This window comes from Podarcis filfolensis, assembly GCF_964270895.1.
Source record: "Podarcis filfolensis genome assembly, chromosome: 1".
NCBI classification, from domain to species: domain Eukaryota; kingdom Metazoa; phylum Chordata; class Lepidosauria; order Squamata; family Lacertidae; genus Podarcis; species Podarcis filfolensis.
In genome coordinates, this window is record NC_139604.1 from 104,394,654 (window position 1) to 104,405,919 (window position 11,266).

Here is an 11,266-nt window from a genome sequence, read left to right on the forward strand (position 1 = left end):
TCATATCTCCATCCTGATTTGGCTGCTCCTTCAGTTGAACTGCACTAGTGGAACAGATATTGCATTACAGTGTCATGCAACAAAGCTAAATGCTGGGAAATTCCGGGCAGATAAAAGAAAGTACTTCTTCATGCAGTGCATAGTTAAACTACAGAACTCACTCTCACAGGAGGGAGTGATGGCCTCCAACTTGGATGGCTTTAAAACAGGGATCAGCAACCTTTTCCAGCCGTGGGCCGGTCCACCGTCCCTTAAACCATGTGGTGGGCCGGACTATATTTTGAAGGGGGGGAAATGAACGAATTCCTATGCCCCACAAATAACCCAGAGATGCATTTTAAATAAAAGGACACATTCTACTCATGTAAAAACATGCTAATTCCCAGACCATCCGCAGGCCGGATTGAGAAGGTGGTTGGGCCGCATCTGGCCCCCAGGCCTTAGGTTGCCTACCCCTGCTTTAAATGATAATTGGACCAATTCATGGAGGTTAAGGCTATCAACAGCTCCTAGCTATGCTCTGCCTCCGCAGTTGGAGGTCGTAATGTGTCTGAATACCAGTTGCTTGAAGCCACAGAAAGGGGAGAGTGTTCTTCTGCTTGAGTCCTGCTTGCAGGTTTCCCACAGGCCTCTGGTTGGCCACTGTGAGAGCAGGATGCAAGACTAGATTGGCCACTGGCTCTTCCTGTCTTCTTATGTGTCATCATGCCAACATAGCTAACAGTTCCACTCGCATTTCGGATCTCAATATATAGATTGAGAAGTTGTCATGTGTTGGTTTTCTCCACCAGATAAATGAAAACCCAAACCTTATGCCACCAGCTCTGCAGAACTGATATTAAGCGTATCACCTTAGATTTAATCTTATCCGGCTCCATTAGTGTGGCAAAGATAGATTTTCATCGTCGTCGTCAAGCAATATAAATATATCCGTTTACAAGTGTGCTGCTTCATTCATCAGGGTTGCACGGGACAATCTGTTTTCAGTAGGTAAGCATAGCATGGCAGAAAGAGATAAAAATGACAAATGCTTCCAACTCAAGATATGCTAATTCTGAGCTATGTACTGCAAGTGCTTATGCCTACTATTATGTTAATGCTTCTCTCAAGAAAATTCTGCCCACACTGTTAGCATTTAACAAAACAGCACAAAGAAAGCACAAAATAAAACCACAGGAGTTTTGTGGCCTAAAAGACTTCCATGAGACTCCAGAGCAGCCTTTCTCAACCTGTGGGTCCCCAGATGTTGTTGAACTACAACTCCCATCACCCCTAGCTAGCAAGGCCAGAGATCTGGGATGATGGGAGTTGTAGTCCAACAACATCTGGGGACCCACAGGTTGAGAACTTCTGCTCCAAAGCAATGAGGAAGGAGCAGGCGCGTGGTTTGGGGTGCCCCTGTTTCCAGCTCTGTCAGTGGAGGTGAAGATGCCTTCTGTGGCTAGGAGTGCACACCCTCCAACATTTCTCCAATGAAAATAGGGATATCCTAAGGAAAAGTGGGACATTCCAAGATCAAATCAGAAACCGGAACGGCTGCTCTAAATCAGGGATGTCCCTGGAAAATAGGGACACTTGGCGGGTCTAGGAGTGCCTTTCACCAACTTTGGTTGCTAAGATAGCTACAACCGTTCCTAGTTCAGAATGATTTGACCACAGTTGTAACCTCACAGTTGGATTACTACAATGTGCTGCATATGGGATGACCCTTGGGGTTAGTCTGGAGGCTGCAGCTGTTGCAGCACATGGCAGTTGTGTTGTTTGTGTGGAGAAACTACCGCCAGCGTATAACACTCTGTTTTCAGGATCTGCCAACCTGCAACCAGGCCAAGTTCAAGATGTTGGTACTAACTTATAATACCCTATACAGGTTACTTGAGAGACCACCAAACCCCTTATACGCCCTGTAGTTTGCTGCAGTCTGCAGAAGAGTTTCTCCAGCAAGTTCCAAAGGTCTCAGAAGCCCACACCACAATAACTCAGAGCAGGGCTTTTAGTGTAGCTGCCCCTGTTTTGTGGAGCAGCTATCCTGTTAAGATATAGCAGGCACCTGCAATCTACACTCTCCAGAAACAATTGAATAAATGTTAAAGCATGTACTAATGAGACAGAAATGCACAATGCCCATTGTGCTTGCATAGTTAAATTATCTCTTAAAAGTCACAATATCTGTTATCAGACCACTTCTTACCCCTGCTTCCTTACCAAGTCAGCCATATTGTATGGTTTTGAGGCACAAAATAATGTTAATTAGTCTTGTCTACCTGTCCAATTCCTAACCACAAGAATAACCTTTGAGGAAGTCAGAGCATGAGTCTGTAAGCCTCCTAAATTCACAAGTAAGTAAGCTAAGAATCCTTCTAGAAAGTCTTTATTATTCCGTGTTTTGGAAATGCAATGATATCCCGGTCACACTTAGAATAGATCCACTGAAATCAAGGTACATAAGTCCCTCGAGTTAATGGGGAGCCAGTGTGGTGTAGTGGTTAAGAGCGGTGGACTTGTAATCTGGTGAACCGGGTTCGCGTCTCCGCTCCTCCACATGCAGCTGCTGGGTGACCTTGGGCTAGTCACACTTCTCTGAAGTCTCTCAGCCCCACTCACCTCACAGAGTGTTTGTTGTGGGGGAGGAAGGGAAAAGGAGAATGTTAGCCGCTTTGAGACTCCTGAAGGGGAGTGAAAGGCGGGATATCAAATCCAAACTCCTCCTCTTCTTCTTCTTCTTCTTCTTCTTCTTCTTCTTCTTCTTCTTCTTCTTCTTCGGGTCTACTCTCTGATTATGACTTATTTGGTTAGCACAGTGAAGGCCTGTTCAATGGATTTCTTCATCTCTTTTTAATAGTCAGTTGTTCAATGTGCTAACATGACAGGGTTCTGGTTCATAATGAAGGCCACATAATGAATTCCTACAACTTTTCAGTTGGATGACTACTATAAAAGTGCGAATCCCTCTCGACCAAGGAATAGAAATGTTCCCTACATAAAGAATATGTAGCTGAAACAAATATTTTTCTTCAGTAGTGTATTTTTTCTAATCAGCAGATTTAGTTTCTGTAGGATAAAAACAAAACTGAATGCGTGTGATGTGTCTTCGCAGTAAGACAGTAGCAGCTGCTATTTTGGCACCAAAAGACTGATGGAATTTACTGGCGTACTTCAAACATGCTGGTGGTTGCTATGGTATCCAAGCATGTCTGACACAGTTGTTCAAAAGCAACAAAGGTTTGTGTAATTTGTCTCACAGGACAGCAAATGATTTCTACGTGGTTGTGTGCCTTCGTGGTCCTTTTCCTTGGTGGGTGTTGTGAAAAGCCGAACCCTCAGAAGGATGAACTGCAGAAATCCAGTTTTGTTCTGTAAAAAAAAAAAAAAAAAGAGCTTATTGTTTCAACAATGAGCTCGCTCCCTCTCGGATGTTTTCACAAATGTTTATTAGTTTCCTCACTTGTTCAGTGACATCCAGTTATTCAACCAGTGCTATTTTGCAGCTTCAGGAGATGCAGAAAGTGGCAGCCTCTCTCTTGACAGCAGAATCACAAGACGACATTACACCAGTCCGTTAGAGTCTGCATTGGCTTCCTGTTTTCCCTCTGGGTACACTTCCATGTGCTACTTTTGACCTACAAAGGCTTGGAAGAAGCACCCCTAAGGGACCCCTTCATTCCTTTTGACACATTGCATTATCTTAGGTTGACCCAGAGCTGCCTTTTAATAATACATTTGCCTGTGCTGAGATAGGATGTCAAGAATATGTAAAGTGGTGCCCTCGAGAGCTCTCTGATGGCTCCCCTTCCCCTGGAGACCCTCCAAAGGCCAGGCATCAGCATCTTTCAGATGTGTTCAAAACCCTGCAGATTTGGACCAGGCTGCAATGGCAGGCGTATGAATTAATGGAACGGAGCTAACAATTGTTAACATGTCTCTATTCAGATTCAGCTGGCTTTTCCTGTATATCTGGCTATGTTTTAGGCACAGGAATTCATTCAGAGCACTTTTTAAAAATGCGCATTTCTCGTTTTATTCCTTGTTTTATGGTTGTGGCTTTTGCAATGTTACGCAGCCAATGTCTTTGAGACTGGTTAGACAAAAACAATTAAGAAATAAATGATCAAATCCTGCTAGTCTGCATGTATTTGAATCATTGGAGAAGCATAGAGCTTGGACTGTGACACACTCGATACCTCTCTCCAATTTTTGCTTACGATTTTTTTCATACCACCCCGATTTTCAAGCAATGCAAGATTCCATGGGTTACAGGCACAGAAATCCAGCACGTCTTTCCCTCACAGGCTTCAGCCTGCAGCCAGCTTCTAGCTCACAAACACCTCCACTCTGCCTTTTGCCCTTCTAACTACCAGCTGATTGAGGGAGGGAGGCCAACCAATTGATCTCTGGCACAAAGCCACCTCCTTTGTTACCTTAACAACCCATACATAGGACATTACCAAGAAGCTGGCTGGCTATTCCAACAATTGGATCCTTGCTGGATCCAGGAAATAGAAGGGACTCAGGCATACAGCCTAACCGCAGCAACATCATGTTTTATTTATATTTCTGGTATTAACATGTTTCTTTGAGTAAAACAGTACAGCTCTTCCCTTTTACATATGACTTCTGGCTCCACACCCAATTTCATTCCTTGTCAGTCTTGGGAGTAGCTGAAGAGATGCATTCCTCCTTCTCACTCACATTTCCAAGCCATCGCTTTTGGAAGCTCCATAGCACAGCTGAGCCGAGCTGAAAGCTGAGCAGAACAGAGTTTGAAGTCAGTGCCTAGCAGCTGATCGGTGCTGATTTCAAACTCCCTGGGATCAACAAACTACTGAGTTTGTCATGAGGAACTCCACACAGCTGCCGCTGCAGAAAGAGGAGCTTGAAGTCAGGGTTGCTGATTGGCATTAACTTAAAGTCACTTGGCTGGATTACAAAGGGGGGAAATGGGTCAGTAGAGTGCTTCTGCACGTGTGGCAAAACCCCAGAAATATACTTCCAGGTTTGCCGCTTACATATCCCAAAGTTTACACAAATGGAGGGATACGTAAGCGGAGGTACAACTGTAGTCCAGAACAGTTTTATCATCTGATTCTGAGGATGCGCCTCGTCATCCTTTGGGAACATAGCCAGTTTTTTTGCATTCATCTCATTGAAATGAGTCCTTAATTTGTGCTTGGGAGTCAAGCTATTTAAGCATACAAACAAGCCAAGCACTTGTGGAGATTGCAAGCGGCAGGGGGTTTGGAGAGGTATCTTTCTGCAGTGAAAACTGCTTGTCATAGAATTACTCTGAACAACTGGACGCGAGGCACAGAGGGAATGTTTTGCTCAAATGCTTTTGCAAAGTGATCGTCTACCAAGAAGGCAGGGAGAATGCCACTTTCTCCATCAACATGAATGAGTAAGCACTGGGACACTTTCGCTCTCGTCACTGTATCCTGTCAAGACCCTAAGTGAGAGAGATTGCTTCTGTATAGGTAAATCTGGGTTATTAGACAGGAGCCTTCTGGAATCTGTGCTTTTTACACTTCAGATTTGCATGGGGATGTCTCGCCAGTAGCCTCTAGCAGCAACTACTAGCACAATCCAATGACATTATTATATTTGCAGACAGCTCAATGTTTCCCTGTAGGCAGCATGCAGCTGCAGCTGCACTTCACAGAGTGGGCCATTCCTGCACATTATCAGATAGTAAGACATGTGTGAGTGTCTGGAGGCGGTTGGAGGATGGATGGCAGCTAACAGATTGAGGTTGAATCCTGACAGGACAGAAGTACTGTTTTGGGGGGACAGGGGGCGGGTGGTGTGGGGGACTCCCTAGTCCTGAATGGGGTAACTATGCCCCTGAAGTACCTGGTGCGCAGCCTGGGAGTCATTTTGGACTCACAGCTGTCCATGGAGGCGCAGGTCAAATCTGTGTCCAGGGCAGTTGTCTACCAGCTCCATCTGGTACGCAGGCTGAGACCCTACCTGCCTATGGACTGTCTTGCCAGAGTGGTGCATGCTCTAGTTATCTCCCGCTTGGACTACTACAATGTACTCTATGTGGGGCTACTTTTGAAGGTGACCCGGAAACTGTAATTAATCCAGAATGCAGCAGCTAGACTGGTGACTGGGAGTGGCCGCCGGGACCATATAACACCAGTCCTGAGAGATCTGCATTGGCTCCCAGTACGTTTCTGAGCACAATTCAAGGTGTTGGTGCTGACCTTTAAAGCCCTAAATGACCTTGGTCCTGTATACCTGAAGGAGCATCTCCACCCCCATCATTCAGCCCGGACCCTGAGATCCAGCGCCGAGGGCCTTCTGGCGGTTCCCTCATTGCAAGAAGTAAGGTTACAGGGAACCAGAGAGCCTTCTGGGTAATGGCGCCCGCCCTGTGGAACGCCCTCCCACCAGATGTCAAGGAAATAAGCAGCTATCATATTTTTAAAAGACATTTGAAGGCAGCCCTGTTTAGAGAAGTTTTTAATATTTAATGCTGTATTGTTCTTAACACTCAATTGGGAGCTACCCAGAGTGGCTGGGGAAACTCAGCCAAGTGGGTGGGGTATAAATAAATTATTATTATTATTATTATTATTATTATTATTATTATTCTTCACGTCTCCATTCTTCTTTACTGCTCTCTCAACAATATTGCATCTTGCTGAGACAATAGCCGAGACCATGGAGTGGAGGAGGGGGATGGCTGTGATGATGTGCTGGCTTTTCTGGTTTGCCAGAGCCTTTGGGTGTCTTGCCTTCATATCAACTGCTGGCTGCAGGTCTTGAGATCCCTGAGTGAGGAGGCTTTCGTAGGGTCCCTTCTCTGAGGCACCACTGCCCATGTGTTCAACCTCTCCCTCTGGGCCCAGGCCACAGAACTCTCCAGAAGGAAGCAGAGGAGGGGTCTCCATTTCTACTCCCTCTTATTATTCCTGGATGCTCAGAGTGAACAGGCAGCAAGAGGAGGCGCTCCGAGATCAGGAGACCTCAGGGATGGGCAATGGGCCCCCTGCAGATGTGTGGCTTTCAACAGGTGCCCTGCAATGGCTACTCCTGACACCGACCCTGTTCATACCAGGTAGTGTGGCACACTCTGCTCCAGCTGTCCCTTGCATACATTACATAAGAATGGGAAAACTGATGTATATTTGACTCCAACAAGTATTTGAGTTTTAAATGTATACTTTTACAAAGGCAGCAAGATCAGAGAGAGATAATACTTCACTGTCTAGAAGAACAGTATCTCCATCTTTCTCTGACTAGAGAAGTATGTGCGATAGCTCCAACCGGAGATTGCTTGTGGATTACCTGGGACCGTAAGATCCCAGATTTTAACTAAAAGTTAAAACCCACGCTATGTGTTTTCAGATTTTGATAACCCAATGAGTACAAGCCGGAAGTTTCATTTAGGCCTGTAGACTGCATAAATAATTACCAAAGAAAGTTAGAATTTAAAAAAAAAAAAATCTCAGCATTTCTGGAGCTGTTTGAAGAGTAAAATGCCATATTATGTCAGTACACAGCATGCAGCAGCAGCTCCCATCAATTAGAAAGCTGTTTTCTTTTTCACCAGTGATAGGAAATGTTTTATTTAAAATCACACAGGGAGCTAAAATCAAAAACATAAATCACCTGCTATAGGCAAGTACTATCATTTTCAGCCTGCAAAAATTATGGAATAAGAATGGGCACCCCTCAGGCCTCTGGGCCAAATGCAGCCCCCACCCCCAGACTTTCTGACTGGGCCTCAGGCCTATAGGCCACCCCGCCCCTTCTCCCAGGGCTGCAGCCTTCGCTAGCCCTGCTTTGCACCCGATGTTTTTTTGCCTGGTTGGAATATATCTTTCTATGCATGTGTAGAAAAGTAGCCTACTGTAAGAAAGTAAAACAAACATTTCCACCATCTCTTCTCCCTGGTGGAAAAGAGTTAAGAGCCTCGGACAGAAGATCTCCAGGTTGATGAACTATATGGAATTGACGGAAATGACTGGCAGAATCCGAGACCAGGGAGAAGAGATGGTGGAAGAAGATTGGGAAAGTTTAAAGTTTATATATAGAAATATTGTAAAATTAATGAGTGTTAGAAAATTGTTGGAATGAAACTATGGCTTTAGCAGAAATGTTATAAGGAGTTAAGTATAAATAAGTACTTTAGTATTAATGGAAAATAAGGCTTAAAATATGTTAAGATATTCATAATGATAAAAACGGAGAAAGATGGAAAGGAATTGCTGAAACAAGTAACAGAAGTGGAATACAAAAAGGGAGGTGAGAGGAGGTCGATGAAATAAGGGAATGAAAGATAGAGTAATGAAATGGTATATGTTTTTAAATTGTCGTTTTGTTTTGTTTTGTTTTGTTTTGTTTTGTTTTGTGTGTTAAGGTTGTGTTTTGTATTGTTTATATATTGTATTGTATTGTTTTTTCTTTTTTTCTTTTCTGCTCTATTTTGTCTTTTTCTCTTGCCTTTTTTCTTCTTTTTTCTTTTTTTGTAAGTCTTAAAAGTAATAAAGATTATTTTTTTTAAAAAAAAAGAAAGTAAAACAAATATTTGTTTCTCCACCTACTTTTGCTCCTGATCCCACCCACTTCTTGCATGTGGCCCCTAGAAGGTTTCTCGGAAGGAAATGTGGCCCTCAGACTGGAAAAGGGCGCACCCTAGATGTAGGATATCAGGCAAAGCTAACGCTGGGTGATTCTGAGCTTTGGAATCAGAGCCAAGATTTGGAAAAGATAAAGAAACAATTGAGGGAAAAAGCAGCTGAATCACAGAAAGGATAAAAGTCAGAAAAAAATCAGGGCTGGGTCATGAGTCTGAGGTGAGTCAGGACCAGAAACTCTAGCCGGCCTGCCCATGAGGCGAGATGATCTGGTCACCTCAGCTGATCTGGGCTTCTCTGCCACCGTTCACCGCCTCCTCCTCTTGCATCCAGCTGCCTCCTTTGCAATTATTGTTCTCAATGACCACTTATAGAGCAGCAGATAACTCGGTTAAATTAATGGAGGAATTACGGTATATCTGTTAAGAACTAAGAAATACTCATAGGCTCAACATACAGAGGCTTTTAAAAAAGGAAACAAATGGTCTAGAATTTGTATAACTGGGTTTAGAAGAAGAAGAAGCATAGCTGTCAACTTTTCCCTTTTCTTGCGAGGTATCCTATTCGGAATAAGGGAATTTCCCTTTAAAAAAGGGAAACGTTGACAGCTATGAGAAGAAGACAAACTCTATAACAGATTATCAGTTATTTCTCCTAAGTTTCATACAAAAGAACAGTCCAAATAATATTTATCGGAATTTTTTTTCTAACTCTAACAGTGAATCTTAAACACTGCTTACTCAGAAGCAAGTTCCACTTTGTTCAATATGTCTCTTTAGGATTTCAGCCTGAAAAATCTTAGTAACATTACTGGGAAATAATTGAAATAGTTTAAAAATATTTATACTGTCAAGTCTTTTCCTAGCTGGAGTCAAAGTTAGCCATTATTCCAAATGCATTTGCTCTGTCTGATTAAAATAGACACAGAAGCCGCAGAACCAATCTCCTCCATTTCCGTGCCTTTGTAGCAGGCCGAGAAATATTTCATAGTGCTGAAATAGCTTCAAATTAAGAATGAATTCTCTAGTCGGTGCAGAATACCCAAATCCGAAATGAGTACAATAGAATGAATATTAACCTCAGTCTTTCAAAGGAATAACAAGCCTGTTCAGATCCAAGCTAACTATTTAAGCCTTTTATTGAAAGATATTGAAAGAAACAAAAACGGGATGTTTCATGCCCCACAGGAGTAGGGTTTAATTACAAGGAAGTGTCAATTATTTCCCAGTAGTGCTACATATCATGTGACAAGAAAGTGAGCATTATTAAAGGCTGTCCCTGCCTTCCAGTGCTTTTCGTTAGCTGTACCGTATCTGGTTCTCGGACTCCTGCCGGTAGCCATGAGACAAGGAGGAAATGCCCTTTTCGCACATCTAAAAGTCACTCATCCTTGCTTGGTCTTGTTCATTCAGCTGCCCTTGAGCAGCAAAAGAAGTGGGGGGAAGTAGAGAGCCAATCAATCAGAATCTGTCGCACTTGATAGAATGTCTAATCTCTGACACCTTAAGCTCAGGGGGAATAAAACTGCATTGTCTGTCTGGTGTTATTAATCCATTCTTGAGAGTACCGTTGACTTCTAAGAAAAATATAAACAACCTAAATAGGTGAAAGGAAAGGTGCACATTCTATGATCCAGTTTTCAAACATATTCATAAAAACACTGTCGCCTTTAACATGCACAACAACCCTATTCATCTGTGCAGGCTGATCACATGGAGCTTAAATGTGCGTAAAGAACTGGACACATCCTCGCCCTGTCCCCTACACACCAGATATGCCATCTACCACAGATGTCTGAAGGGAACTTCTAATCATGTTCAGCTGACACTGCAGGGTTCCCAACCATGAGGAAGCATCTAACTGCAATTAACTGAACATGATCAGAAGCCCTCTTCAGATTTTAGGGCTTGCATGTGGACGGTTAGGGAATGTGGGACTTACCCAGCATGCAGGGGTGTTATGTACTGAAGTTCTCACCCTGGGCCAGCAGGGGGATACTGTAGATAGTTTTCACTCAGGTCCACATATGCAAATAAGGGATTGAAAGTGACGTTCAGTGATTGGATAGTTACAGAAAATGGTTACTGTTGTGTTCTAGTGGAGCTCTATATAAGCAGGCTGCCTGAACCCTTCAGTTCAGTTCTGTTCTGGCCTGTGAATAAACAAGAGCTGTCTGAAGAATCGCTGTGTCATCTGATATGTTCACCCACAACTTAACAAGGGGAAATTGGGGGTATGCATTCCTAGTCCTCCATCCACATTTACCCCTTTCATGATTAATTGAATTCCTGAGAGCTAATGTCAGACTGAGGACACTTCAGAGGCACCAGCTTCTCCAGAGGATTGAGGGAGCCTGATGTAACATCACGCAACACCACATGATCCTGCAAGGAGACCGGAGGCGGAGCCGAATGCCCTCTGAAAAGTTCCAACACCCTCAAAAAATGCATGGGGGGGGAACTGCCTCAGCCCTTAGCCTAAGGGGTGCTTACAGACTATAGCTTTTTTGTGGTGATATTCAATCACATCCTGCCAAATCCAGGTTTCTCAATTAAAGCTGCTTGGGAAGTCTTAAGCAAAAAAACCCACTTCCCCAAAAGATGGGACTTCTTGCTATAAGGAGAATGATGGAGAAACACACTGGAAAATGTGAGATAATGCTCACTTTGACACAAGGCCATCTC

The 11,266-nt window shown here is 43.6% G+C and overlaps 1 long non-coding RNA gene across 1 annotated transcript; it reads right to left on the bottom strand.

Annotated features, from left to right (window-relative positions):
• Positions 1 to 4,527: 4,527 nt before the first annotated feature.
• Positions 4,528 to 8,909, bottom strand: LOC310766991. Its single transcript, XR_014550566.1, has 2 exons — positions 8,550 to 8,909; positions 4,528 to 4,744 (listed from the first exon to the last, which is right to left on the bottom strand). It is a non-coding gene; the product is annotated as an uncharacterized lncRNA (long non-coding RNA).
• Positions 8,910 to 11,266: the final 2,357 nt, after the last annotated feature.